This window comes from Leopardus geoffroyi, chromosome B2, assembly GCF_018350155.1.
Source record: "Leopardus geoffroyi isolate Oge1 chromosome B2, O.geoffroyi_Oge1_pat1.0, whole genome shotgun sequence".
In the NCBI taxonomy this organism is placed as follows: Eukaryota; Metazoa; Chordata; class Mammalia; order Carnivora; family Felidae; genus Leopardus; species Leopardus geoffroyi.
In genome coordinates this window covers 137,722,475-137,746,298 of record NC_059332.1, presented here as the reverse complement: position 1 = coordinate 137,746,298, position 23,824 = coordinate 137,722,475, and positions in this window count along the sequence as shown.

Genomic DNA, 23,824 nt, shown 5'->3' with positions numbered 1-23,824 from the left:
CCTTTACAGCAATGGAGGTGCAACAATGGCACATATCTATGGGACACACTTCCACAATTACATGTTGCTCCTCCCAGAAGCTGCTGGCCAATAGATATAATACTTGAGCTCAGAAACTAAGGAATAAAAGTAAGAATAATCTTGCTCATCACCATCAACCATTATTCTCAGTGACCCACTTAAAGAATTTGTGGTTCCCATTTCTGCAAATCTGGGCTTATGAGTTTACTTTGGTATTGAGTAAATAGAGGGAACAGGTTTCCACCTAGAAGCATGGCAAGAGTCCCATTCAGTTTTAGGTTATGCTATCTTTTAGTGCTCTTTTTCCATCATGTATATTAAATGGACAAATACAGGAGTCACAGCCTGAGGAGAGAATGGTGGCCAGAGACTCAGACATCTCACAGGTAAGAGTCTGTTTCATCCCGCCCCGTAGATGTGCTGTCGAGTTGATCAGGTGTGCTAGTCAAGAATGAGGGGAATCTAGAATGAGTAGTACAGTAGTCCTTCATTATACATGGTTTTGCCTTCCATGGTTTCAGTTACCTGCAATCAACAGCGGTCTGGAAGCAGATGATCCTTTTTCTGACGCAGCGTCCAAAGGTCAATAGTAACCTAGTGCTATGTCACGGTGCCTACATCATCTACCTCGCTTCATTTCATCATGTCAGCATTGTATCATCTCACACCATCACAGGAAGAAGGGTGAGTGCAGTAGAATAAGATAAATTGAGAGACCGAGACCACATAACTTTTATTAAAGTATGTTGTTATAATTGCTCTATTTTATTATTAGTTACTATTGTTAATCTCTTACTGCACTTAATTTATAAATTAAACTTTATCATTAGTATGCATGTATAGGAATAAACAGCATGTATAGGGTTTGGTACTAGGCACTGTTTCAGACATCCACTGGGGGTCTTGGAATGTATCTGTGTGAACAAGGGAGGACTCCTATAGTGGTGACTATGAATTTCAGTCTCAATTGTGAGTTACATACAGACCAGGTGCAACAGCAGGGGCTATGTTTTGTTCCATTATCCTTTTACAATTTTCCTGAGAAGAAAGAATTATCAGTAACATGCTCCCACACACAGATAATTATTATGATGATATTGATGTATACTTTTGAAGAGCTTCTTCCTGAATGTGTTATATAAAAAGCTCTTACAGGGTATACATCAATATCACAATGATAATTGTCTGTGTGTGGGAGCATGTTACTGATAACTCTTTCTTTTCATCTACTTTTCTAAATTTTAATGTACCTGCATTTAATATGTACTATTTTTAGGGAGTACGTGAAATTGTAAAGAGGTACCCAAAAATAATTGAGTGGTACAAATACATTTCAAAGATAAATCTTTTGAGTGATGTTTCTATTCTTTCTTAAAACCAAAGGAGAAAAAAACAATTCTTGGGATATAGTGAGGAGAGATGCTCTTTCAAAGATTTTGATAGATGAAAAGTTAGAAATTGGAGGCTCTAATCAATTGTAGCTTCTTCCAAGAAATAGCAGATTTCAAATGTGTTAGGATTACTGTGTCTTTACAAAAATCCCCAAGTGTCAATTCACCCATAAAGTATGATTGAAAGTGTAGAGAATCAAGATAATTCCAGAACTTAAAACCTTCCAAACTGGGGTTTTTTTTTAAGCTGAAAGTTTTCTTTAGAATAAGCAGACATACTTGATGTCAAAGTTTCTTGGTCACTTTGTCCTCTGAAACAGCTTGAAGTTAATGTACTAAACTAGGGACAAATTACTTAACTTGGGCTTCAGATTTGTTATACTAACTACACCCTTTTCCATTCCTATCCCCTATCCACTTTCACAGCGAGTAAAAAATGGCCAAGGTCTTTCTAAAACTTTCCTTTTAGCTTTGTTAACTTAAGTGCCATCAGATAATAGCTGACAGACATGGAGAAGCCACATGCTTTATGAAGTCAAATGAGAAAAATATATCTTAGCTGTTCCTCAATAGTTTTTTTTTTTTTTTCAACGTTTATTTATTTTTGGGACAGAGAGAGACAGAGCATGAACGGGGGAGGGGCAGAGAGAGAGGGAGACACAGAATCGGAAACAGGCTCCGGGCTCTGAGCCATCAGCCCAGAGCCCGACACGGGGCTCGAACTCACAGACCGCGAGATCGTGACCTGGCTGAAGTCGGATGCTTAACCGACTGCGCCACCCAGGCGCCCCAGTAGTTTTAATTTTGAATATTTTCTCTCATTCTTAGAAACTATTTGAAGGACCTAGAAATAGCTTGAAAAATAGCTAATAAATGAAAGACAGGATACATAATTATAATAAATCAAATAAGATCGTCACTAAATATGGAGAATCATAAACTAGAGAAAAGTGAAATGTATTCACAAAAGCTACACCAATGGAGGCCACATTAAATAGTCTAAAACTGGTGCCTCTGAGTTGCAAGATAATCACCTGCTTGCTTGTGTCCTCTGAGGAAGGTGGGGGTGAAGGTGAAGGTGGACATGTGACTAATCTGAATGGAAAGATCTAGAAAAGGGAAGACATTTTTTTGAAGTGCCCTTACAACCTTAACCTATAAAGACCTTTCAAAATTAACTTTTGCATCCCTAAAACCATTCTTCTTAAGAATGTGCTTATGATTAAAGGAAAAATAGATCTATAAATCAGATATGACTAAATATACTTTAATTTTTATATAAAATATTAGCTTTTCGAACATAAAGAACATTTATCCTTTTGTTCCTACTTCCTCGTAAGATACCTCAATTCTAGAAAATTACCTCCTCTGAGAGAAGTCCTCTCAGAGGAGCAGAGTAATTTACTAACATAAAAACTAATTTGCATTTACTTCAAATTTTTACTTATTTATAAGATTTACATCATTAAAAAAAGGTTTACATCATTTTGTAAGTTAGAACTATTTTATTCCTTTGTGCTTACTTTTCAAGTTTAGGCATCTCTTTATGTATTATGTCTACTTTTGAGTATTTTAGACTTTTTTGCCTGATTGCCTAGATTCCGTCTGACTCAACAGTAAGAAAAGAAATAAATTTCCAAGCACTTATCAGAAAATATGTACATTCTGAAATTTTCTTCCAGTTACTCAAATGAAAGTTATCGTTTTTTTATAAAGGAAATAATAATCATAGCATTTCAGAATGTCTTTATTTCTTCAATTTTCTTTTTCTTTCCCTAAGGAAGGCATGAATTCTAAAAGGAAAAGAACTTGAAAGATGTAACATTTGAAGTGAAATAAAAATTGCAAAGGAAGTCATATGCTCATTTGAATACATATGCATTTAAAACTTGTATCTGTTTAAAAATATCAAATTTAGGGGCATCTGGGTGGCTCAGTAGATCAAGCATCCTACTCCTGATTTTGGCTCAGGTCATGATCTCTTAAGCAGGAGCCTGCTTAAGATTCTTTCTCTCCTTCTCCCACTGCTCCCTCTCCCTATCCCTCTACCCCCACAAAAAATCAAATTTAAAATGGAAAGACGCTGGAAAAATACTTGAAATATGGCAAAAAGTTAATAGTTTCCTAAACCAAAGCATTCATACAAAATGGTAATGAAATACAAAGTGCCTAAAAGAAAAGTAAGTAAACAATACGAATAGACAATTCACACATAGAAAAACTAAGATGGTTAATAAATACCGAAAAATATTCTACCCTGTATTTATGAAAAATGAAAGACTTTAATTGAAATAAGAGAAACTCATCTTTCAAAGTGTCTAGGTTTTTGGGTTTTTTTTTTTGTCTTATTCTTTATTCCCCATTTATTTGCCAGCAATGAGGTACATCAATCTATATCAAAACTGTTAAAAATATTCATGATTCATTTCTACCTCTAGAAAACCATTCTAAGAAAGTAATGAAATAATCTTAAAAGCAAAAATTATTATTGCACAATAATTTTTATTTATGTTTTTATTTGTTTATTTTATGTTTTATTTTATGTTTTATTTTTAATAGTGAAAATCAGGGGCACCTGGGTGGCTCAGTCGGTTGAGCGTCCGACTTCGGCTCAGGTCATGATCTCACGGTTTGTGAGTTCAAGCCCCGCATTGGTCTCTGTGCTGACAGCTCAGAGCCTGGAGCTGCTTCGGATTCTGTGTCTCCCTCTCTCTCTGCTCCTCCCCTGCTCACACTCTGTCTCTCTCTCAAAAATAAATAAAGAGGGGCGCCTGGGTGGCGCAGTTGGTTAAGCGTCCGACTTCAGCCAGGTCACGATCTCGCGGTCCGGGAGTTCGAGCCCCGCGTCGGGCTCTGGGCTGATGGCTCAGAGCCTGGAGCCTGCTTCTGACTCTGTGTCTCCCTCTCTCTCTGCCCCTCCCCCATTCATGCTCTGTCTCTCTCTGTCCCCCAAAAAATAAATAAACGTTGAAAAAAAAATTAAAAAAAAAATAAAAATAAATAAATAAAGATTAAAAAACTTTTTTTTTAAATAGTGAAAACAAGTACACCATTATAAACTCTTTCAATAATTAACTATCCAATTAATGCAATATTATGTAGTCATTAGTATTCTGTTTAAGGAGTGTAACAACAAAGAAAGCCACTTCTAATGTTAGGTGGAAATTGCAAAGATAATTTTATTACCTTGTGAGAAATACCTTATGTGTAGGAAACAGCAATGCTGAAAGTGACTTCCTCCCCCCTACAAATGTTAAAAGGAGCTGTATTTTTGGAGGAAGCCATTGATAATCTTTCTCTTTTTCTTGTTTTTCTCAATTTTTCAAATTTTTATTAATGAATTTAAGTTGCTTTTAATTGAAATGTCTTTTTTCCCCAAAACATCAGAAAAAAATTAAATTGTGTCTGACATGTGATAGAATATGGTGTTTGTTTTCTATGGAGACAAGTTTAAAAACAAACTAAGTTTTGTTCTGACATCTGAATTTCATCTTTTTTCTCTCACCATTAAAATGGTAGTATTCCACACATTAGTGGGAAATTCTAAACACCTAATATAGTAGCTGAGTTTGCCTACCAACTTGGGTTTGTTCTTTTTTTTTTTTTTAGTTTTTTTTTTTTTATGTTTACTCATTTTTGAAAGAGAGAGACAGCACAAGCAGGGGTGGGGCAGAGAGAAAGGGGGACACAGAATCTGAAGCAGGGTCCAGGGTCTGAGCTGTCAGCACAGAGCCTGACGCGGGGCGGGAACTCACGGACCTCAAGATCATGACCTGGGCTGAAGTCTGACCCTCAACCAACTGAGCCACCCAGGCGCCCGCTGGGTTTGTTCTTTTTAAGCACATACTATGTAGTAGGAAACAAAGTCTTAAGGCTTGATTTGCATAATTTCCTTTGATCTAAATAATCCTATGAGGTATTGTTTTCTCCATCTTCAGAAGCAGGAAAAGGCAGTATAGAGAAGTTAATTAATTGGCACAATATTATCCCACTAATGAGTGGAGGAGCCAGTATATGAAAAGTAGGAAGTTTATTAATAGCTGGTGAAACTTTAAAGACTTCTAATGAAAACCTAGAAACCTGTCTAGGAATTTTCAAATGTTAATCAGAAAGAAAAAAAAATCACAATGTTAAGGAAAGAATAACAAAAAATGTATAATTCCATTACAATATGACTTCATTTTTTTCCCATTTCCTTTACCCGTTTATAATTTTTATTGTTAAAATTATAATAGATGTTAGATGTTTATTTATAAATTAGTATTTGATATCTTTTCTGGACACTTAGCCAAACATTCTTCATGATTTTATAGAATCACTATGGTTCCTTATAATATTTTTAAAGTATTCCATTGTGTTGAGACAACTTTCTTTATCCCCCTTAATAGGAGACCTCTCGGGTTCCCTCACACTCTGATGTTTTCTTATATTTGATTATAAATAAAGACAGACTGAATTTCTCCATGAATATAGCTTTTTGCTTTCCCTAAGTAATTTTATTGGGATAAATTCCTTGTAGTAGGAATTGCTGTGTTAACTTGTATAAGCAATCATGAAGCTGGCTAGAGAGATTTGAGAGGAGGATAAATCATTTAAGTGGACTCTCTTAATTATGTACAAATGCAGCCATCCTTCCTATGCTTAAACAGTAGCTGTGTAAGAGAAGACATCCAGCTATTACATTAGCTGTTGTGAAACCCTAAACAAAATGTTCAGTATACGAATGGTCTTGACAGAGCAGTTAATTACTTCTGGGAGAAAATAACAGGGATTTTTTTTTTTTTTTATGTTTCCTTGCTCTTTAATGACTGAATAGTATTTTGTGTGAAATAGATGCCTTGTTTCTTTATTAAATCCCTTTACAGACAGTGCAAAAGCAACATTCTTTTATTAGCAAATAATATAATTGTACTATTGCACATGGAGGGAGGCTAGCTTAGTGGCTAAGGCATACATTGTGTATGGATTGAATGCAAGCTCTACCATTTACATATGTATAAATTCACATACACACATTTATGCACATATATATGCTTAATATATTTTTCTTAATACATAATATATAGTTAGGAAATCTTAATTCATACGTAAATTCAATAACACACAAATACATACACAAGACGTATAATAAATTTTTACATTACCTTTTATATTATCTACCTAAGACCTTAAGAAACTTAGGACCTGACTCCTTATTGCCAGAAAGAAAACTTTTAACTCATTTATAGCTAACAATCATATTCAGCAAGGTATCTTATTCAGTTACAGAGGAATACATTTTGCGAGCAATTTATATTAGTATGTTGTTCCAGGAAATTGTTTTGCTCAAAGCCAGACAGCCTAAGGGTGATTTATTCAACTTTTCTTTGGTAATGTTCAAAATAAGCCTTTGGTTACACCTGCTTTTAAAATGCTCACGTTAAACTTATTAGCACACTATATGAAGTTATTTTTTTAATTTTATTTGCAATACACCCCAAATGATTTTCCGTAAAATTCTTTCTTACCTAAAGAATATACTCTGGGCTCATCTCTAAGCATACATGAAGTAGATTTCTCTACCAATTAGCCCTAAGTCAGTACCTCAACTATCATGACAAGAAGCCAAGTCTGCCCTGGAGAGCTGACTCAGAGCATACATTTTCTTTCTTTAGAGAACGTACAGAATATTTTTCATTCTGAGAAGTGGGTAGAGAGCATAATCTTAAATGCTTATTTTCAAAAAGCTCATTAAGAAAAAGATATTCATACCAGATGAGCAGTCTCTTTGTTTCTGTGAATCAGTGGTTCTCAATTTTTTCTGAAGCAAATATCCTTCTGATAAAAGATACAAACCCTGGGGCACCTGGGTGGCTCAGTCGGTTGAGCATCCAACTTTGGCTCAGGTCATGGTCTCGATGTTCTGGGCTCCAGCCCTGCAGCAGGCTCTGTGCTGACAGCTCAGAGTCTGGAGCTGCTTCAGATTCTGTATCTCCCTCTCCTTCTGCCCCTCCCCTGCTCGTGCTCTATCTCTCTCAAAAATAAATAAACATTTTTAAAAAATTTTTAATGAAGAAATTTAAAAAAATACAAACCCTGTCAGAAAACTGCATCCATGTTCATAAATGCCCACTAATGTACACAATTTACAGGATTCCTAGAACTCTTCCTTCAAAGTTTATGTGTCAACTCCCTTTGGGTTCTAGAAACCGGTTAATAAGGTTTGTTCAAGGTATTTCCAAAATCTCTTCGCAGTACCATTGAAGTGCTGATTACCTTGAAGATACTGTGGCATTTACCCCAATACCCGAATTTTCACAGATTTTTTTTTTTTTGGTCAAGATGACAAATGCCTAAATTAAGACACATCTCCATAAACCTCTTTGCTTTAGCTATCCTAAGGCTGTTGTTTAGGGTTTTGCTCATTACATGATACAAGATCCTCTTTAGGATAAACTTCAAATGAATGATCATTAGGACTTAAAATTAGAAATTATTTTGCTTTGCTTGGATGAACGTTTTCTCTTTATTTTAAGAGCACTTCGAATAAGATAATTGTTCGTGTTCTTTTTTTTTTTTTAATGTTTTTATTTGTTTTTGAGAGAGAGAGAGAGAGACATAGAGGCAGAGGCAGAGCACGAGCAGGGAAGGAGCAGAAAGAGAGGGAAACACAGAATCCAAGGCAGCTCCGGGCTCTGAGCTGTCAGCACAGAGTGCAACACGGAGCTGGAACTCACAAACCATGAGATTATGACCTGAGCCGAAGTCAGAGGCTTAACTGACTGAGCCACCCAGGTGCCCCTCATGTTCCTGTTTAAAAATTTACAGCTACTGTGCTGACAGCATGGAGCCTGCCTGGGATTCTCTCTCTCCCTCTGTCTTCCCCTCCCCCACTTGCTCTCTTCTCTTTCAAAATAAATAAATAAACTTAAAAAAAACAAACAAAAAACCTTACAGCTAGAAAGTTAAGAGCCAATTCTGTGGCCCCCGGCAAAGCTAGGTTTGGAATGTAAGACTTTTTTTTTTTTTTTTTTTTTTTTAACACGAACCTAATTACTGGCTCTACTTTATTTCTCCTTAGCTTTATCATCTATTTCTTTTTTTTTTTTTATTTTTTTTTAGTGTTTGTTTACTTTTGAGAGAGACAGAGCACAAGTGGGGGAGAGGCAGCTAGAGAGGGAGACACAGAATCTGAAGCAGACTCCAGGTTCTGAACTGTCAGCACAGAGCCAGATGCCGGGCTTGAACTCACAAACCGCAAGATCGTGACCTGAGCCGAAGTTGGACACCCAACCAAATGAGCCACCCAGGCACCCCCTATCATCATTTCTTATTGACATTTTCTTGTTTAGAAGTCCTTTCATGAATGTTATGTAACAATGCAAAGAGGGAAGACATAAAAAATAAAAAAAAGAAGGAAAACAAAGTTTTTTTTAACTGTTATATTTTTTTATATTTCAGTTCTTTCAAAGCAAGCAATTAATTAAATATTTAATTCTGTTTATAGTTTAAAGTTTTATAAGAAACTTTAGAAAATTTAGAAAAGGGGTACCTTGATGGCTCAGTGAGGTAAGCGTCCACCGTGGGCTCAGGCCATGATCTCACATGTGAGTTCGAGTTTGTGAGTTCGAGCCCCATGTCAGGCTCTGTGCTGACAGCTCAGAGCCTGGAGCCTGCTTTGGATTCTGTGTCTCCCTCTCTGCCCCTCCCCGACTCGTGCTCTGTCTCTCTCTCTCTCTCTCTCTCTCAAAAATAAATAAACATTAACAAATTTTTAAAGAAAGAAAATTTAGAACAAAATAGAAACAAGTAATCATTTTTTGACAATCGATATGTTCCAGTGCTGGTTGCTAAATCTCAACGGCCAAAACTTATTTTCTTTTTTTAACTGCAAAACATTGTAAACATCTTTATTATTAAAACTTCCAAACATACAGAGAGTTAAGAAAATGGTGTCATGAGCATTCACATCACCTAGATTTCAAAATTGTTAATATTATGCTGTATCGCTTCTTTTCCTTTTTTTCTGCTAAAGTAGTTTAGAGTAGATAACAATTACAATATCTCACCTCTGTAGATGTTAATGTGTCTCTGAAAAGTGAGGACATGTCTCTACATAATCACATAGCACTCTTCCTACCTAACAAATGTCATAATAATCTCCCAATAGCACTGGATACCTAGTCTGCATTCAAATTTCCCAGTTATCCTCCTCCCAAAAATATCTCTTACAACTGCCAAACTTCTTAGCCTCAGAAGGGGTGAAGTAAGCATACTCAAAGTGCCTCTTCCGCTGTGTTTAGCTATTTCCTTTACTTCTAAACATCAATGCACGTGGATCCCACTAACTGGCTAGTAAAAATGTAATGATGGAACAATCTTGTTGTGATTCCATTCAGCAGCAAGAGTTAACTCTAGACTATTTCAGTCATTAATAAAAATTATTCTCTAGGAAAATTTCAACTTTCAATATTATTATAAAATAAGGTATCATTTAGTATAAAATAACCAAAGATTCTGTTAATTAAAATCAATATACATTGACTTTTAATATAAGCTCACCATATTAAAAAGCGTATTTATTTACAATATATATATACCTTTGAAATATAAAAAGCTTTTCTTCCGATTCTTTCTTGTCGCCCTGTTAACATTTGATTACACTCTCTGTCTCCCTTAAAAATAAACAACTGGATTCAATACTAATAATTTACACCAGTCCTTGTGTATTCCACCATTGAACATAGTCTAGTTCTTTTATGTGCTTTAGAATTATTGGCATAAATTTCTTTTTAAAAATTTTCTTTTGGTAGCATTACCTCATCATAAGCATTGCCTAATTTTATAAAGCATCTGTAGATCAGGGATCTGGCATATGTTGTCTTATTTTTAAAAACAAACTTCCAGTAAATGTAGTTTTCAGTTTACACTTATGAAGTCAAAATGTCAAGATGACTCAAAAACAATACATTAAATTACAAATGAACTTTACAGATTTGATTTGGTAAAGATAGCACAAGATTCAATGAGACCCTGTGTCTACGATATGCCTGAGTGAGCAATCAGAGATCATTCAGGAAGATAACGTCAAAGGCCAGGCCCACATCCCTTATGCAAATACCTTAGGGCGAAATTAATCTAATAGAATGAAACATGTTCTTCAAAAAAAAGTCAAAGCATGTGGGAAATGTTACTGAAGTGTCTCCTCTAATGAAAATTTCAGTGAGGAATAAACTGGGGAAATGCATGCCTTTTGGGATATGGCAGAGGACAAATCAGTCCCTACACGGGTCCCATTATTTATTTCTACCCAGAGAAAATACCACTGAAGACTGGATTTCTCTGTGGCCAGGTGAATGGAAGTGTCTAAACACAAAGATTAAAATTTCCTCAAGCAATATATTTGATCTTGATGTTTATCGCACATGAGCATCTCCTCATTCCAAGACCTTTCAGGAAGGTAAAGAACAATAAATTCTACACCGTCCAGAAGACATAGATTTAATAAAGTTGCAGATTTATTCTGGAGCATTGGAGGACTGAAAGCCTTGCCTTATATGGTGCAGATTTTGAAATTGATATATGACATGGCAGTCTATTGGTTATCAGTAGGCATCCTACATTTTGTTCCCATTTACAAGAGATTCATGGTTGAAGAAAGATATGCCAGTAAAATCTATCAACTCCTTAGAGTGGGTGGTCTTCGTTCCCACCTACTATTTCATATCGTAAGAAAAGCAAACCCAGGAGAAATCACTACAGTATTCTGGTGAAGGAGTGGTGGGATTGAGTTCTCATTTTTAGGACCTATGCACTTTATGTCAGTAGGCTTTCCTAGCAAGATTGTCTAAATACCAACATGTCAGTAAGCAGAAACACTTCTGGAGTGACAAAGGCCTCTGAAATTTTACTCCTTCATAAAGCCAATGAGAATTCAGGCGACAAATGAGACTTTTCCAGTACTCTGGAAATTAACTAAAGGCTTGAAGCAACCCAAGGAGCAGCTGTTCAAGCAAAACAACTGAATCTCCGTACGAACGGTGGGCTAGGTGGCATTTTAACTTGCTTCTTCCCAGCCTGCTCTTTCCGGCTCCGAGGTGGTGTCGTCAGCAGCCCTGCAACCACAGGGTCTGTGAAAAACAACCTATCGGTCAGTGGGGAAGTCAAAACAGGTTTTGTCCCAGTAAAAATTAGAGCTGGACGGCAGAGTGGTAAATCCAGGCATTGGGAAACAAGCAGCGTGGTGAGTTTGATTCCTTAAAGAAGGAAAATAAAGGAGGATAGCCCTACCATCAAATCTGGGGAGAGGACACATTCCAGAGTAGGGAGAGGGATCCCAACAAGAGCATACTGGTCTAGGGACTTGAGGAGAGTGCAGAGTTCAGGGGGCTGAGGTAGCTACAAGTTGCTGCGCAGTTATTGCACAGCAGGAAACAACCGGCTTAACAAAGCCTTTCTGACTTCGGGGTGGATAAAAATCATAAAATGTATGTCAGCTAACCTGGATTTAAATTAAAAAAAAAAAAAAGAAACGTTACACACTGATAAAATTGATTTCATAAAAATTAAGACCTTGCATTCTTCAAAATACACATTAAAAAGATGAAAAGGCAAGCCACAGTTGGGAGAAAACATTTGCCAACACATGCATCTGATACGGGACTTTTACCTAGATTACACGAAGACCACTGAAATCTCTATAATAAGACAACACAGTTTTTTAAAAGTGGCAAAGTATTTGCGAAGATACTTCGCAGAAGAAAGAACATAAATAGCTAATAAACACCATGAAAGCCGCTCAGAGTCTTTAGCCTCAGAAAAATGTAAATGAAAACTGTGACAACACCGTACATCTACTAGAATCAATGACATTTTTAAAAACACAGAAAATAGCAAGCATCCGACATTCACGAGGATGTCGAATAAAGGACAGCCCAGACAGCTCAGAGCCTGAAGCCTGCTTCGGATTCTGTGTCTCCCTCTCTCCCTGCCTCTTCCCCTGCTTGCGGTCTGTCTCTCTCTGTCTCTCAAAAATAAATAAATGTTCAAATAATAAATAAATAAATAAATACAATGGTGCAGCCACTTTGGAAAGGAATGTTGCGGTGTCTTAAACGCAGGCTTACCATGCAATCCAGCAATGCTAATCCCCAGTATTTTCCCAAGGAAGCTCACGACATAGGTCTTGTAATAGTTTCCTATGGCTGCTGTAACGAGTGGCCCCAGACACGGTGGCTTGCTACAACAGGAATGTACTCTCTCACCGAGAGGGGGCTGAAAATCCAGCATCTTTCCCGTAGGCTAAAAACCAGTGCTGGCCCGGCTGCTCCTCTTTCAAAGCCCTAGGGAAGAATGTGTTCCTTGTGTCTTGCAGGTTCTGGTGGCTGCTACCATTCCTTGGCTTGTGGCAGTATTTCTTCCGGTTTTAAGGCCAGCATCTTCACGACTCTCTCCTCTGTCTGCACATCACCTTCTCCTCCCCCTGTGTCAGAACTCCCTCCGCCTCCCTTATAAGGGCACTCGTGATGGCATTTGAGAGCCCACTGAGATAATTCAGGATAATCTCCCCTCCCCCTTCTCAAAATCTTTAATTTAGTCACAGCTGAAAAAGCCCTGTCTCCAAATAAGGTAGCATTTATAGGTTCTAAGGATTAGGATACTTTGGGAGGCCAATGTTCAGATTACTACAGGTCCGTACAAAAATTTGTACACAAATATTCATAGAAATCTTATACGTAATAATCGAAAACAGGGACTAAAATGCCCAATAAGTTAACAAATAAATAAATTATAATATTGGCATTCAATGGGCTATTATTCAGCTATAAAAAGAAATGAATTGGGGCTCCTGGGTGGCTCAGTCGGTTAAGCGTCTGACTTCAGCTTAGGTCGTGCGTGATCTCACGCTTCATGAGTTCAAGCCCCGCGTCAGGCTCTGTGCTGTCAGCTCAGAGCCTGGAGCCTGTTTCAGATTCAGTGTCTCCCTCTCTCTCTGTCCCTTCCCTGCTTGCGCTCTGTCTCTCTCTGTCTCTCAAAATAAACAAAAACTTCAAAAAAAAATTTTTTTAAATAAAAAAAATGAAATGATTAGCGAAACATGCAACATCATGGATGAATCTCAAAGTACTTTTCTTGAGTGAAAGAAACCAGCCTCAAAATAGTACATAGTGTGGGATCCCATTTGCACAAAACTCCAGGACAAATAAAACTAATCTATAATGATAGGAAGCCCCATGTTTGCTTGGGGCTTGAGGTAGAAAATGGGAATTGATCACGAGGGAGTATCAGGGAGCACGTTGTGATGATGGAAGGGTATATATATTGGTTATGGTGATGATACCATGGGTGTGTACATATGTCAAAACTGATCACACTTCAAATGTTATGCATCTTATTGTATAGGAATTAAATCTCAGTGAAGTTTATTTCAATTATGAACTTTAATAGGATTTGTTCATTTTAAAAATTAAACTTCTTCGGGTGCCTGGATGGTTCAGCCTTGATTTCAGCTCAGGTCATGATCTCACGGTTCGTGATATTGAGGCTGGCTGGCGTTGGATTCTGCACTGGCAGTACGGAACCTTCTTGGAATTGTCTCTCTCCCCCTCTCCCTGTCCCTTCCTCACCCTCTCTCTTGCTCTCTCTTTCTCTTAAATAAACTTTAAAAAAAAAGTTAAACAAAATTTTTAAAAACTTAAAAAAATATGAAAATTAAAGTTCAGAATGGAAAACAAAATTCTATATGTTCCCATCCAAATTTGCTTAGAGAAGTTATTTATTTATTTATTTTTTCTCAACGTTTATTTATTTTTGGGACAGAGAGAGACAGAGCATGAACGGGGGAGGGGCAGAGAGAGAGGGAGACACAGAATCAGAAACAGGCTCCAGGCTCTGAGCCATCAGCCCAGAGCCTGACGCGGGGCTCGAACTCACGGACCGCGAGATCGTGACCTGGCTGAAGTCCGACGCTTAACCGACTGCGCCACCCAGGCGCCCCGAGAAGTTATTATTTTTTTTTTTTTTATTTTTTTTTTCAACGTTTATTTATTTTTGGGACAGAGAGAGACAGAGCATGAACGGAGGAGGGGCAGAGAGAGAGGGAGACACAGAATCAGAAGCAGGCTCCAGGCTCTGAGCCATCAGCCCAGAGCCTGACGCGGGGCTCAAACTCACGGACCGCGAGATCGTGACCTGGCTGAAGTCGGACGCTTAACCGACTGCGCCACCCAGGCGGCCCCCGAGAAGTTATTTTTTAATATGTGTTTCTTTCTTTCTTTTTTTTAATGTTTATCTAATTATTAGAGAGACAGAGACAGAATGTGAGTGGGTTAGGGGCAGAGAGAGAGGGAGACACAGAATCCAAAGCAGGCTCCAGACTCCAAGCTATCAACACATAGCCAGCCCTATGAGGGGCTTGAACTCATGAGCTGGGAGATTGTGACCTGAGCCGAAGTCGGATGCTCAACCGACTGAGCCACCCAGGTGCCCCATAGTATGTGTTTATTTCTTATTTCATATTAATGTTTTCATTTCTTAGCCATGTTTAATTTATTTTAATTTACTTTTTTAATCTTTTTAATGTTTATTTATTTTTGAGGGACAGAGCATGAGCAGGGAAGGGGCAGACAGGGTGACACAGAATTAGAAGCAGGCTCCAGGTTCTGAGCTGTCGGCACAGAGCCTGACGCTGGACTCGAGCCCACAAACCATGAGATCATGAACTGAGCCCAAGTCAAAAGCTTAACCGACTGAGCCACCCAGGTGTCCGGGATTTATTTTTAGATGAACGAGAAAGATTTTTTCTTTGGCCATCCAGTGTCCCCCAAAACATTTATAAAATCATTTTTTTTTCACTTATTAGAAATTCCACCCTATCACAAGTAATTTTTCACATAATACCTGGCTTCTACTTCTGTACTGTTATTCTGTTCAGTTGATCTGTACACAATTTTTCTTTGATTTTGTTTGCATGGTATTTTAATTATTATTTTAACCCCAAGAATGCTTTGATATCTGGTAGGCTAAGTCTTTTGTCACTATTCTCCTTTCCCAGAATTGTAATGACTTTGTTTCTTACCTTTTATTTCCACATGACTTTCTATTTTCATCTAAATTAAAAGACAAACACAAAAACAAAAACAACACAAAACGTAAGTCGCCAAGATGGGATTCCGACTAAAACAATGCTGAATGTAAAAATTAAGTTACATAGAAAACATCTTAAAATATTGTGGCCTCTTATGCATACAGAAGGCATGTCCTGCACATAATATTCAAATATTCTTTTACATCCTCCACTATGCTTACAGTTTGTTTTTATAAAGACATTTCTGGTGCCTTGCTACCTAAGACAGAAAATGACTTATATCCTCACTGGGATTACGTTCCTTAATATTGTCAAGTAAGACGTTTTATCCTAGTCTCATGTTTCATCTTAAGTTTGACGTTTTCTCACACCGATAATAGCTATAGTCTAATATACATTTGAGTACCCTTTTACATTCAACTTTCCTGAAACACTTCATTTTGGGCAAGATATACAATAACTGACAGTTGGATTTTTTGATCCAACTGAAGCCTGTTACTTTGTGTATGTTTATCTCATTTGTATTTATTTTTGTAAACAATGCAATTGATTTGATATTAATCCTGACATCTTATCTTAATGCTTTCGCTTTTTACTTTTAATTATTATTTCCTTTGTTTTCTACCATTTTCTACATAATCTGTTCTTTCTCAACATGCCAATTTTCCTAAGCTAGATATTCCATACTTAATTTTACTAGCAGTTGCTGATATAATTTCTCATTTTATGCTCATACCCCTATTTCTCAATGTATGCTTCAAAAATAAAGCAGTATATACTAACTACTTATTTAGTTAGAATATTTTTGTCAAAATACTGTAATCTAAATCAATTTCTTTTGTATAAAAATGGGAATTTGCTGGAAAGTTTTAGTGGTACCTGGTGAAATTTTAGAAAGATTTAATTGCTCATGCCATAGGAAGGAGAGGGATCTACGCAACCAGGCTTCAGGAACTACCAGAACTGAGAATTTCAAGCGATTAGCACTTTTAGTTTATTCTGCTTCTCTCTGTGAATCAGTTGAATTTCTTCCTTACCATATGACAGAAGGGAGCATTTATTTATTTATTTATTTATTTATTTTAAAGTTTATTCATTTATTTTGAGAAAGAGAGCACAAGCATGTATGTGCCCGCAGGGAAGGGGAAGGGGGGGTGCAGAGAGAGAATCCCACACAGGCTCCTCACTGTCAGTGCAGAGCGAGACATGGGGCTTGGTCCGACCAACCGTGAGATCATGACCTGTGAGCTGAGATCAAGAGTCTGACACTTAGCAGACTGAACCACCCAGAGGCCCCGAAAGAAAAGAACTTTTAAATTTTACTTCTTACAGTTTTAGCCATCTGAGAGATATTGGCCCATCTCTCTCAGGATCCTCCCCCACAAAATCCTTTGGAAAGGGCCACTGGATTTACTTGATCAGATACATTCTCCTAGAGCAATCATTGAGGTGATATTTGATGCAGTGTTCCCGCCATAATCATGTGAGTAGATTAGTCAGGGGAGAGAATGTGGTCTTCATATATATTCCATAGTCCAGCCATCCAGACATGGACTATAGTTATGTTTTTAATGTTTATTTATTTATTTTGAGAGAGACAGAGAAAGAGTGCGTGCGCATGAGCAGGACAGGAGTAGAGAGAGAGGGGAGAAAGAATCCCAAGCAGGCTCAGATCTCTGTCAGCACGGAGCCTGATATGGGGCTCGATCTCACAAACCAGGAGATCATGACCTGAGCAGAAATCAAGAGTCAGATGCTTAACCGACTGAGCCACCCAGGCGCCCTGAGAATGTCATTTTCAGAACAGTAGGGGTTTTGTTGGCAAAATGCTGTGTCCTATACATTCATGCTATGAAAAGTAAGGAAAGTATCCCTCTTTTGCTCCCATCCCCCAGTAGCTAATTAATTTTGGAAATTTTTGGCTTTACTTTTTCCCCTAATGTGTGATTGACATTCTTTTTTACATTATATATAAATAAAAAAAAAAAAAAAAAGAGCTGCATAACTTGTAGAGACAAGCAAACATAAGAGAGGGAGGGAAAAACATTCTGGAAAACAGTATGGAGGTTCCTCAAAAAAGTTAAAAATAGAACTACCCTATGACCCAGCAATTGCACTACTAGGATTTATCCAAGGGATACAGGTGTGCTAATTCGAAGGGATACATGCACCCCAATGTTTATAGCAGCACTATAGACAGTAGCCAAAGTATGGAAAGAGCCCAAATGTCCATCGATTGATGAATGGATAAAGAGGATGTGGTATATATGTACAATGGAATATTAAAATATTACTTGGCAATCAAAAAAAAAGTTGCCGTTTGCAACAATGTGGATGCAACTAGAGTGTATTATGCTAAGTGAAATAAGTCAGTCAGAGAAAGACAAATATCATGTGATTTCACTCATATGTGGAATTTAAGATACAAAACAGATGAATATAAGAGAAGGGAAGCAGAAATAATACAAAAACAGGGAGGGGGACAAACCGTGAGAGGCTCTTAAATACAGAGAACAAACTGAGGGTTGCTGGCGGGGTGCTGGGCAGGGGGATGGGCTACATGGGCGAGGGGCATTAAGGAGGACACTTGGGATGATCACTGGGTGTTATGTGTAAATGACGAATAACTAAATTCTATCCCTGAAATCATTATCACACTATATATTAACTAACTTGGATTTAAATTTTAAAAAATTTTTTAATTTTTTTTAAAAAAAGAGAAAGAGGGAAAGAGACCTGGTATTTGAATCCATGATTGCAGCTTGTTTCATTTGCCTCTAAAGCCTGGCTTCTTCCCTGTGGGGGCTTCCTTGAGATACCATTATAATCAACTCCTACAATCATATTTGAAAGCTGGCTCAAATGAATTATTGTTGAGAACTAATATAGGGAATGCTCTATCCAGATCTGCTATGTGTCCAATTATAGTGTGGTGATAGAATCTCTTGTGTTCCTTACTTCTTTACTTGGGGCCCTTTGATCTTTTTCTGAGCACCCAAGATGGAGAACAGAATAGCTTCTGAATGAATATTTAACATGCCTCGTGGATAAAGCAGGGGGGAAGTCTGCAGTCTGAGATTTGACTCCACACTTTCTCCCTCATTTATAACATTTCCCTCAACTGTGGTCGTTTCTATCACATTGGGAGGATCTCCTGCCTTGTGTGGTAGAAATACCTTGGATTGAACTTAGTTCACTGCCTAATGTTTAGCCAGATACTTTTGTGATAAGACATTCATAGTGGAGGAAGATCCTTTAACTTCTTGAAACTTATCATATATACATATGTGTGTGTACATTTTTGCTCTAAGACTATATGATGCATTCCTGAAAAATCCCAGGTTCTACAAAACTAAGCACTACAAATAATATTGCTTATAGACAAGATAAGTTTAGGGGCAAGCCACTCCAAAACCTAAAAGACCTGTGGAAGTTTGTAACTAGAGCGCTAGCAAAAGCAATAACAATCCTAATAATATTACTATGGCAGTTGAATGTCTAAATAGTATTTGTACCTAGCATCAGAGTAAGTCAATCTATCATAACTTGAAGCCTAAAGCAGAAGCTTCTACATTCATAACATAGTCTTGGAGGACATTTAATTCTCTATTTTCATATACATTAAAAATCTGATCCAGGAGATAGTTGTCTTCATAAACCATTGTTTCAATATAGGAGAAACAGTTTTGCAACTTCTTCATCTACAATCACAGCATTACCAGATAGCTCAACATATGGAAAACCCAGTGCTTTGTGATGCCAATAAGTCAGCCACTACTTGCACTAAAATTAGGCACTTATGCAGATTTTTACTGTTTTTCTTGTGATTTTTAGATGTTGATAGAGGTCTTTTTTTTCTTAATTTGAGAACATTTCTTACTGATCGCTTCAAAACATGAATATGCTGGGGAAAATCCCAAATGATCTCATAAGACTTTCTACTGATATTATTCCACCTACCAATCGTGTATGAGGTTAATCACATCAAAGTAGCAGAACAAACTTTACAAATATATTTCTCTGCGGGTACAAAGAGTTTATCTTGAGACTTCAACAGTCTCTGATGGAAAACCTGCTTAGAGGAAAAAACAAACAAATAAACAAACACCCCCCCTGTTGGACAGAGTAATTATCTTGAGCTTTGTCAAATCAGTTGATTGGTCGCTGTTTGGAGCAAGGAGTGGTTAATTTTTCCAACCACACACTTACGGTCTCCAGCCTGTGTCTCTTCACATTGGGTATTCACATTGCCTGGCAGAGTTTCTTCCATTTACCTGATTCTCTAAATATCACATTGTATCCCCGAGCTGGAAAGTGCATGTTATTCTTGGTGTCCCTTGTCAATCTCATCAGAAGTTTATTGATTGTTGCTATTCTTTGTGGATTGTTTGGTTTTCTTTTTCATTTTATTTTTTTAATGTTTGTTTATGTATGTATGTATGTATGTATTGAGAGAGAGAGAGAGAGAGAGAGAGAGAATAGGGAAGGGGCAGAGAGAGAGAATTCCAAGCAGGCTCCATGCTGTCAGCACAGAGCCCAAAATGGGGCTTGAACTCACAAAACGTGAGATCATGACCTGACCTGAAACCAAGAGTCAATCACTTAACTGACTGAGCCATCCAGGCCCCCCTCCCACCCTCCTCACTCCCTGTTCTCTGTGGGTTCTTTAAAGGAGTTTTTAGTTTTCCTTACTTTCAGCATAAATGGAGTTTTGTTTTCTATTCAGGATTTTTTATTTTCATTTTCAGCTGTGAATTTCCTCATTTCCCACTGATCATATGAGTGCTTTACGCAAACATCATTAACTCATTGGCACGCATTTTGTCCATATGGCCTCTCAATTTGCTCTTTAATTTGGAACAAACATCGTACTCTGAACACCTTTACCCTGGGATTCCCATGACCATTTGGCCGTTTGGCTTTTGGTTACTTACTAGCCACGAGCCCTAGCTTCTCCTCTCCTAATTGTAGCCAATAACACAAAATAAGTTTCAGCATTCCCACTGCCTACCTTTTGCTCTGCTAAGGTTTATCGACAAGCCTGGCTTTTTGTCAGTAAAGACCCTCTTTAATCATGGAGTGTCTGGCATTCTGGAAATCCCACAATTCATGAACATACCCATTTCTGCAGCTGGTTTTGAGTAGTCTCAAAGTGAAGGCTATAAGCAGCAAGGGCTTCTGGCTGCCGTGGTGCATACTAGCCCTGGAGTTCTACCTCCTGGTCAGCTGTGTTGACACTAGGATCTAGTTTTTCCACAACATACCTTGCAAGAGCCACCATGTATGACAGTGTACTTAAATGGCTGCTTTCTAAGAGAGATCAGACACCTGTTCTTCTTGCACCCCTTGGATTCACTCTAAAGCTATAAGACTCAAAGTTCTTCGGTAACTATAATGTCTGAACCACCAGAGTCAGAAATGGTAACCATTTATCACCTCAAAACTTGAACTATTTACTTTCCAAATCAGGTGAGGCAAATGTCTTATGTCTGTCTACATTATCTCAGCACACCTAGGGTATATGAGACTCTGGTTAATATTTTTTGTAGGGCCCTATTCTATTTTAAAAAATTGACTTAAAATGTTTTACAGGAACCCCCTCTACTTTTCCCCCTCTGCTTGCCCCATTCATGAATCACTTAATAAAGCCAATTAGAAAAATATGACAAATAAAGTGTTTTACAAAATTCATGGGCACATGTGAAGCATAGAGATCTTTCCATAAATATTTAATGTGTTCAGAAATAACACTTAAATAGTGTTATAAAATCAAATAATGTATAAAAATTCAAAGCACATAAAAATTCTTCATTCTGAGTCAGTTACCCCAAATTAGCATGTTAGTCCCACTCTGGTTATCTATCGAATTTTGATTCTACAACAGAAACAGGCCCCATTCAGCAAAAGTGGTGTGGTTGCCTAGACTGCCTCCTTGAACTGGGACCCAGCCATAAGAAGGCAGAAAAACCCAAAGATAAAAGCTGTAAAACTCCCGGGACATCTGGTCAATCCCACACATAGTATAAAGGATCAAAGAGCACCCCCGAAAGAAGAAACAGGGGACAAGACCCACTTGGGTTCTGATCCAAGCTTAAGACACCTTATCCAAATAGCATTGCCAGTAATGGCCCGTACAACACACTGACTTGTGACTTGGAAAATTTCAAGAAAGTATCCAAAGCGTGGAGTCTTGTGAGACATACAGCCCCCGGAGCAGTGATCCACCTGCTTGGGCCAGGGCAGAATTATCCCAGTAAAGACAGGCTAAGAGTCTATTTCTCATCACCGACTCCTTGAACTGGTTTGGGGGTTAATTTCTTTCAAGTATTGGAATCATAAATATAAATATGTAACCTTAAGTAATGGGGGTTTATTAAAAGGCTGCTGCTGTGTTTTTGCCCCAGGCCTTTGCTATTCATGTAGCTCCTTCCCCTTAGAGGTGGTGCTGCAGGGAATTCTCCCTCGCTCTCCCTTCATCTCAGTCTTGTCAGCCCAAAGCAGGAAAGATCTAATTTGGTCAGTTACTCACCATCTGCTATGAGATACTCTGGTTCAGTCGTGCATGGTCAATATAACAAGACTGGTCTCCCTAAATGCCCCCTGCCATCTTTCTCAAAGGAAATTGTGTACCTAGCAGACACTATGAGACTTCATGATTTGTCCAGTGCAAGACTCTCGATACATTTTACCAGTCTGTAGTCCCAATTTACCTTGCCACCAGAAATGTGTGAGAGCATTACTCTCTCAGCACATTTGTCAACAGTGAGGGGATTTCATTCTTTTATAAATGATCATCTAAGGTGGTAGACAAAAATGCTAGAATATTGTTAACATATAACAGAAGTCCATGAGGGAGGGGAAGGAAAAAAAAAAAAAAAAGAGGTTAGAGTGGGAGAGAGCCAAAGCATTAGAGACTCTTAAAAACTGAGAACAAACTGAGGGTTGATGGGGGGGGGGGCGGGTGGGAGGGCGGGGAGGGTGGGTGATGGGTATTGAGCAGGGCACCTGTTGGGTTGAGCCCTGGGTGTTGTATGGAAACCAATTTGACAATAAATTTCATATTTAAAAAAATCAAATCAAATCAAATCAAATCTGTACCTCTGGGTGGATACAGAAAAAAACAAAAACAAGGCAAAAACAAAAACAAATGCAATTTCTTAGCTGTAATATTGGCTATTTCACCATATACTTGTTAATTAACTAAATTTTCTCTTTGATAAATAATCGCTTTTGGTCCTTTACTCCTTTATCAACTTAGAATGGAATGTTTTCCATGTCTATTTGTATGAACAAACCATAACCTAGAGATACTGGCCATCTGTTTGCTATGTTTATGGTGAGTCTCTACTCCTTCTCCTTGCTTTTAAATTTTGGCTAAGTTTATCTTTTGATGAATATAATTTCAGAATTTTTCAAATAATCACACCTATTAATATTTTCCTTTGTAATTTATTCCACCCCTTTGGCTCTTAAAAAGTGTTCCTTTTCTGTTCATGGATTTGCTAAACATTTTAAGTTCCTCTTATTTTATACTGATTTTATTTAAAATGTTTGTTTCAACTCATGCATACAGAGAACACTTTGGTGGTTGCCAGAAGTGGGGGTGGTGAAATGGGTGGGGTCAAAAGATACAAACTTCCAGTCACAAAATACATGATTTCCAGGGATGTAATGTGCAGCATGGTGACTGTAGTTAATAACAATGAATTGCATATTTTAAAATTACAGGAGAGTAGATGTTGAAAGCTTTCATCATAAGAAAAAAGAATTTGTAACTATACGCGGTAATGGATGCCCCCGGCACTTGTGGTGATCATTTTGCAATATATACTGACGTTGAATCATTATGTTGTACACCTAAATAAATATAATGTTACATGTCAACTATATCTCAGAAAAAAAAGCTTATTCTCTACAATTTTAATTAAGTAATTCTGGAATTATTTGTTTAGTGAAGTAAGAGTCTAAATTAATATTTTTGGGGGGGCACCTGGGTGGCTTGGTCGGTTGAGCCACTGACTTTGGCTCAGGTCATGATCTCGTGGTTTGTGAGTTTGAGCCCTGTGTCGGGCTCTGTGCTGACAGCTCAAAGCCTGGACCCTGCTTCAGACTCTGTGTCTCCCTCTCTTTCTGCCCCTCCCCTGCTCATGCTCTGTCTCTCTCTGTCTCAAAAATAAATAAAACATTTAAAAATTTTTTTTAATTAATTTTTTTAAAAAGTACTCATTTTACATCTGCATTATTAATTAAAACACCTTGTTCCATTTTTTATGATGTAACCTTTTTTTGTTACCCATTTCTATATAAAATAAAGTTTGTTTCTCAAGAATAGATAAAGAATGGCCTA